The 7,500-nt window shown below is 39.6% G+C and overlaps 2 non-coding genes across 2 annotated transcripts; both read left to right on the top strand.

Annotated features, from left to right (window-relative positions):
- Window positions 1–878: 878 nt before the first annotated feature.
- On the top strand, window positions 879–951 carry TRNAR-UCG (transfer RNA arginine (anticodon UCG)). The gene has a single exon. It is a non-coding gene; the product is annotated as a tRNA-Arg (tRNA).
- Window positions 952–5,641: 4,690 nt separating this feature from the next.
- On the top strand, window positions 5,642–5,714 carry TRNAR-UCG (transfer RNA arginine (anticodon UCG)). The gene has a single exon. It is a non-coding gene; the product is annotated as a tRNA-Arg (tRNA).
- The last annotated feature ends 1,786 nt before the right edge of the window (window positions 5,715–7,500 follow it).

Genomic DNA, 7,500 nt, shown 5'->3' with positions numbered 1-7,500 from the left:
TTATAGCATAGAAGAGAGCGTTAAAGTCGGGGATGGAGGAGGATGAAAATGGGAAGTTTACTTATAGAGAGAAGTGAGAAATGCCCTGTGTGCACACACCGGTGTCTGACCATAGAATACATTTAAATAATGCCTCTAGAAAAGTGCTATGCATGTGTACCTCAGTGGCCTAATAGATAAGGCACTGGCCTCCTAAGCCAGGGATTGTGGGTTCAAGTCCCATCTGAGGTGATAACAAAAATCCTCCCTCTATCTTTTCCAGAATATTAGGTAGATTTATTACATGCTTCCTCTCAGAAGTTTATGAGGGATTAGGTACTTTGAAACGGTCCCATTTTACTTGTGTACACTTCACAGTCATGTTAGTGTTCTGAAACTGCAAAGTAGATTTTTAAATGCCTATTTTTGTGAGATGCATTTTCGACCGGCCAGAACATATTCCTTTGGAAAACATGATTTGAATTGGATTGGTGTGAATCTTGTTTCTAGAGGTGGTGACAGGCTTTCAGCTACTTGAATAGGTCAAGCCAGGATACATAAAACGTATACAACCTATGTGAGTGTGAAAAATTAGCATATGCAGGAAGGAGCAATTTGTCCTACTTTCAAAACAGTTTCACTCCACGTCTGGAAACTTCCAGAACTATGTAGAGAATACAAATGAGCTTTAAACTCATGAGGAAAGAGGTTTGTATGCAAAAAGGAAAACAAAAGCATATCGTACTCATAAAATTCTCAATATATAGATTCCAAAAAAGTGCTTCCAGTGAAAAGAGCTGAAAGAACACTATGGGATTTAAACCTGAATACCTTTCAATAATATGTTCTCCATCCATGCATACCACCTACATGATAAAAATCATCTAAGCTGGATGGATGACCGCGTGGCCTAATGGATAAGGCGTCTGACTTCGGATCAGAAGATTGAGGGTTTGAGTCCCTTCGTGGTCATTTTTGGCCAATGGTCACACAATCTGCTTTACATTCAGAGTGGAAAAAGTATTTTCCAATACTCTTGTAGTCCTCACTTTCTCATTACTAATCAATAATAAAGTGGAGTACATACTGTTATCTCATTCAGGTTGCATCTTCAGTCTAACTACTTGTGCATTTTAGTGGCATTAAAAAGTGCTTCTATGCCGACGCACTGAATATGTAAAAGGTTTGCAGAATTTTGACGTGACAGAATGGGTTTTTTGCTTAAGTGTGTGTAGAAGAACTGCAAGGTGTGTGCCTATGTCTGCATAGAGTGGTACATGTGTAAAATCTGTATGATTTGGGCAGTTAAAGTGCTGATTTTGCCTCCGAGTAAGAAAAGCACTACACAAAATCTATAAAGGATCGGCACATTGGCTACCTTTGCTGATGCCCCCGTTGCCTAATTTGTAGTGCAATGGTTAAGTTGCAGAGTGTGGTTGAACTTGGTTAGGAGACTTAGCGCCTCTGTCCGTGTCCTACTGATGATAAGGATGGCTTGATACCATTTTCTAAGCCCAGTATATTGAGAAAAGAAGTAAGTGAAGAAGAAGTGTGGAGTCGAAAGTGGTTCTCCAATTTCTCTCCATTTGCTAAAATTGCAAAGTCTCCATTATAGCATAGAAGAGAGCGTTAAAGTCGGGGATGGAAGAGGATGAAAATGGGAAGTTTACTTATAGAGAGAAGTGAGAAATGCCCTGTGTGCACACACCGGTGTCTGACCATAGAATACATTTAAATAATGCCTCTAGAAAAAAGCTATGCATGTATCCTCAGTGGCCTAATGGATAAGGCACTGGCTTCCTAAGCCAGGGATTGTGGGCTCGAGTCCCATCTGAGGTGATAACAAAAATCCTCCCTCTTTCTTTTCCAGAAAATTAGGTAGATTTATTACATGCTTCCTCTCGGAAGTTTATGAGGGATTAGGTACTTTGAAACTGTCCCATTTTACTTGTGTACACTTCACACTCATGTTAGTGTTCTGAAACTGCAAAGTAGATTTTTAAATGCCTATTTTTGTGAGATGCATTTTCGACCGGCCAGAACATATTCTTTTGGAAAAAATGATTTGAATTGGATTGGTGTGAATCTTGTTTCTAGAGGTGGTGACAGGCTTTCAGCTACTTGAATAGGTCAAGCCAGGATTCATAAAACTTATACAACCTATGTGAGTGTGAAAAATTAGCATATGCAGGAAGGAGCAATTTGTACTACTTTCAAAACAGTTTCACTCCACGTCTGGAAACGTCCAGAGCTATGTAGAGCATACAAATGAGCTTTAAACTCATGAGGAAAGAGGTTTGTATGCAAAAAGGAAAACAAAAGCATATCGTACTCATAAAATTCTCAATATATAGATTCCAAAAAAGTGCTTCCAGCGAAAAGAGCTGAAAGAACACTATGGGATGTAAACCTGAATACCTTTCAATAATATATTCTCCATCCATGCATGCCACCTACATGATAAAAATCATCTCAGGTGAACGGATGACTGCGTGGCCTAATGGATAAGGCGTCTGACTTCGGATCAGAAGATTGAGGGTTCGAGTCCTTTCATGGTCGTTTTTGGCCAATGGTCACACAATCTGCTTTACATTCAGAGTGGAAAAAGTCTTTTCCAATACTCTTGTAGTCCTCACTTTCTCATTACTAATCATTAATAAAGTGGAGTACATACTGTAAACTCATTCAGGTTGCATCTTCAGTCTAACTACTTGTGCATTTTAGTGGCATTAAAAAGTGCTTCTATGCCGACGCACTGAATATGTAATAGGTTTGCAGAATTTTGACGTGACAGAATGGGTTTTTAGCTTAAGTGTGTGTAGAAGAACTGCAAGGTGTGTGCCTATGTGTGCATAGAGTGGTACATGTGTAAAATCTGTATGATTTGGGCAGTTAAAGTGCTTATTTTGCCTCCGAGTAAGAAAAGCACTACACAAAATGTATAAAGGATCGGCACATTGGCTGCCTTTGCTGATGCCCCCATTGCCTAATTTGTAGTGCAATGGTTAAGTTGCAGAGTGTGGTTGAACTTGGTTAGCAAACTTAGTGCCTCTTTCCGTGTCCTACTGATGATAAGGATGGCTTGATACCATTTTCTAAGCCCAGTATATTGAGAAAAGAAGTAAGTGAAGAAGAAGTGTGGAGTCGAAAGTGGTTCTCCAATTTCTCTCCACTTGCTAAAATTGCAAAGTCTCCATTATAGCATAGAAGAGAGCGTTAAAGTCGGGGATGGAAGAGGATGAAAATGGGAAGTTTACTTATAGAGAGAAGTGAGAAATGCCCTGTGTGCACACACCGGTGTCTGACCATAGAATACATTTAAATAATGCCTCTAGAAAAGAGCTATGCATGTGTGCCTCAGTGGCCTAATGGATAAGGCACTGGCCTCCTAAGCCAGGGATTGTGGGATTGAGTCCCATCTGAGGTGATAACAAAAATCCTCCCTCTTTCTTTTCCAGAAAATTAGGTAGATTTATTACATGCTTCCTCTCAGAAGTTTATGAGGGATTAGGTACTTTGAAACTGTCACGTTTTACTTGTGTACACTTCACAGTCATGTTAGTCTTCTGAAACTGCAAAGTAGATTTTTAAATGCCTATTTTTGTGAGATGCATTTTCGACCGGCCAGAACATATTCCTTTGGAAAAAATGATATGAATTGGATTGGTGTGAATCTTGTTTCTAGAGGTGGTGACAGGCTTTCAGCTACTTGAATAGGTCAAGCCAGGATTCATAAAACTTATACAACCTATGTGAGTGTGAAAAATTAGCATATGCAGGAAGGAGCAATTTGTACTACTTTCAAAACAGTTTCACTCCACGTCTGGAAACGTCCAGAGCTATGTAGAGCATACAAATGAGCTTTAAACTCATGAGGAAAGAGGTTTGTATGGAAAAAGGAAAACAAAAGCATATCGTACTAATAAAATTCTCAATATATAGATTCCAAAAAAGTGCTTCCAGCGAAAAGAGCTGAAAGAACACTATGGGATGTAAACCTGAATACCTTTCAATAATATGTTCTCCATCCATGCATGCCACCTACATGATAAAAATCACCTCAGGTGGACGGATGACTGCGTGGCCTCATGGATAAGGCGTCTGACTTCAGATCAGAAGATTGAGGGTTCGAGCCCCTTCGTGGTCGTTTTTGGCCAATGGTCACACAATCTGCTTTACATTCAGAGTGGAAAAAGTCTTTTCCAATACTCTTGTAGTCCTCACTTTCTCATTACTAATCATTAATAAAGTGGAGTACATACTGTAAACTCATTCCGGTTGCATCTTCAGTCTAACTACTTGTGCATTTTAGTGGCATTAAAAAGTGCTTCTATGCCGACGCACTGAATATGTAATAGGTTTGCAGAATTTTGACGTGACAGAATGGGTTTTTAGCTTAAGTGTGTGTAGAAGAACTGCAAGGTGTGTGCCTATGTGTGCATAGAGTGGAACATGTGTAAAATCTGTATGATTTGGGCAGTTAAAGTGCTGATTTTGCCTCCGAGTAAGAAAAGTACTACACAAAATGTATAAAGGATCGGCACATTGGCTGCCTTTGCTGATGCCCCCGTTGCCTAATTTGTAGTGCAATGGTTAAGTTGCAGAGTGTGGTTGAACTTGGTTAGGAGACTTAGTGCCTCTTTCCGTGTCCTACTGATGATAAGGATGGCTTGATACCATTTTCTAAGCCCAGTATATTGAGAAAAGAAGTAAGTGAAGAAGAAGTGTGGAGTCGAAAGTGGTTCTCCAATTTCTCTCCACTTGCTAAAATTGCAAAGTCTCCTTTATAGCATAGAAGAGAGCGTTAAAGTCGGGGATGGAAGAGGATGAAAATGGGAAGTTTACTTATAGAGAGAAGTGAGAAATGCCCTGTGTGCACACACCGGTGTCTGACCATAGAATACATTTAAATAATGCCTCTAGAAAAGAGCTATGCATGTGTGCCTCAGTGGCCTCATGGATAAGGCACTGGCCTCCTAAGCCAAGGATTGTGGGTTCAAGTCCCATCTGAGGTGATAACACAAATCCTCCCTCTTTCTTTTCCAGAAAATTAGGTAGATTTATTACATGCTTCCTCTCAGAAGTTTATGAGGGATTAGGTACTTTGAAACGGTCCCATTTTACTTGTGTACACTTCACAGTCATGTTAGTGTTCTGCAACTGCAAAGTAGATTTTTAAATGCCTATTTTTGTGAGATGCATTTTCGACCGGCCAGAACATATTCCTTTGGAAAAAATGATACGAATTGGATTGGTGTGAATCTTGTTTCTAGAGGTGGTGACAGGCTTTCAGCTACTTGAATAGGTCAAGCCAGGATTCATAAAACTTATACAACCTATGTGAGTGTGAAAAATTAGCATATGCAGGAAGGAGCAATTTGTACTACTTTCAAAACAGTTTCACTCCACGTCTGGAAACGTCCAGAGCTATGTAGAGAATACAAATGAGCTTTAAACTCATGAGGAAAGAGGTTTGTATGGAAAAAGGAAAACAAAAGCATATCGTACTCATAAAATTCTCAATATATAGATTCCAAAAAAGTGCTTCCAGCGAAAAGAGCTGAAAGAACACTATGGGATGTAAACCTGAATACCTTTCAATAATATGGTCTCCATCCATGCATACCACCTACATGATAAAAATCATCTCAGGTGGACGGATGACCGCGTGGCCTAATGGATAAGGCGTCTGACTTCGGATCAGAAGATTGAGGGTTCGAGTCCCTTCGTGGTCTTTTTTGGCCAATGGTCACACAATCTGCTTTACATTCAGAGTGGAAAAAGTATTTTCCAATACTCTTGTAGTCCTCACTTTCTCATTACTAATCATTAGTAAAGTGGAGTACATACTGTAAACTCATTCAGGTTGCATCTTGAGTCTAACTACTTGTGCATTTTAGTGGCATTAAAAAGTGCTTCTATGCCGACGCACTGAATATGTAATAGGTTTGCAGAATTTTGACGTGACAGAATGGGTTTTTAGCTTAAGTGTGTGTAGAAGAACTGCAAGGTGTGTGCCTATGTGTGCATAGAGTGGTACATGTGTAAAATCTGTATGATTTGGGCAGTTAAAGTGCTGATTTTGCCTCCGAGTAAGAAAAGTACTACACAAAATGTATAAAGGATCGGCACATTGGCTGCCTTTGCTGATGCCCCCGTTGCCTAATTTGTAGTGGAATGGTTAAGTTGCAGAGTGTGGTTGAACTTGGTTAGGAGACTTAGTGCCTCTTTCCGTGTCCTACTGATGATAAGGATGGCTTGATACCATTTTCTAAGCCCAGTATATTGAGAAAAGAAGTAAGTGAAGAAGAAGTGTGGAGTCGAAAGTGGTTCTCCAATTTCTCTCCACTTGCTAAAATTGCAAAGTCTCCATTATAGCATAGAAGAGAGCGTTAAAGTCGGGGATGGAAGAGGATGAAAATGGGAAGTTTACTTATAGAGAGAACTGAGAAATGCCCTGTGTGCACACACCGGTGTCTGACCATAGAATACATTTAAATAATGCCTCTAGAAAAGAGCTATGCATGTGTGTCTCAGTGGCCTAATGGATAAGGCACTGGCCTCCTAAGCCAGGGATTGTGGGTTCAAGTCCCATCTGAGGTGATAACAAATATCCTCCCTCTTTCTTTTCCAGAAAATTAGGTAGATTTATTACATGCTTCCTCTCGGAAGTTTATGAGGGATTAGGTACTTTGAAACTGTCCCATTTTACTTGTGTACACTTCACAGTCATTTTAGTGTTCTGAAACTGCAAAGTAGATTATTAAATGCCTATTTTTGTGAGATGCATTTTCGACCGGCCAGAACATATTCTTTTGGAAAAAATGATTTGAATTGGATTGGTGTGAATCTTGCTTCTAGAGGTGGTGACAGGCTTTCAGCTACTTGAATAGGTCAAGCCAGGATTCATAAAACTTATACAAACTATGTGATTGTGAAAAATTAGCATATGCAGGAAGGAGCAATTTGTACTACTTTCAAAACAGTTTCACTCCACGTCTGGAAACGTCCAGAGCTATGTAGAGCATACAAATGAGCTTTAAACTCATGAGGAAAGAGGTTTGTATACAAAAAGGAAAACAAAAGCATATCGTACTCATAAAATTCTCAATATATAGATTCCAAAAAAGTGCTTCCAGCGAAAAGAGCTGAAAGAACACTATGGGATGTAAACCTGAATACCTTTCAATAATATGTTCTCCATCCATGCATACCACCTACATGATAAAAATCATCTCAGGTGAACGGATGACCGCGTGGCCTAATGGATAAGGCGTCTGACTTTGGATCAGAAGATTGAGGGTTCGAGTCCCTTCGTGGTCGTTTTTGGCCAATGGTCACACAATCTGCTTTACATTCAGAGTGAAAAAAGTATTTTCCAATACTCTTGTAGTCCTCACTTTCTCATTACTAATCATTAATAAAGTGGAGTACATACTGTAAACTCATTCAGGTTGCATCTTCAGTCTAACTACTTGTGCATTTTAGTGGCATTAAAAAGTGCTTCTATGCCGACGCACT

Source organism: Triturus cristatus, chromosome 4_1, assembly GCF_964204655.1.
Source record: "Triturus cristatus chromosome 4_1, aTriCri1.1, whole genome shotgun sequence".
NCBI lineage: Eukaryota > Metazoa > Chordata > Amphibia > Caudata > Salamandridae > Triturus > Triturus cristatus.
Note: the sequence above shows the minus strand (reverse complement) of the source record. Positions and strands in the feature narration are given on the sequence as shown.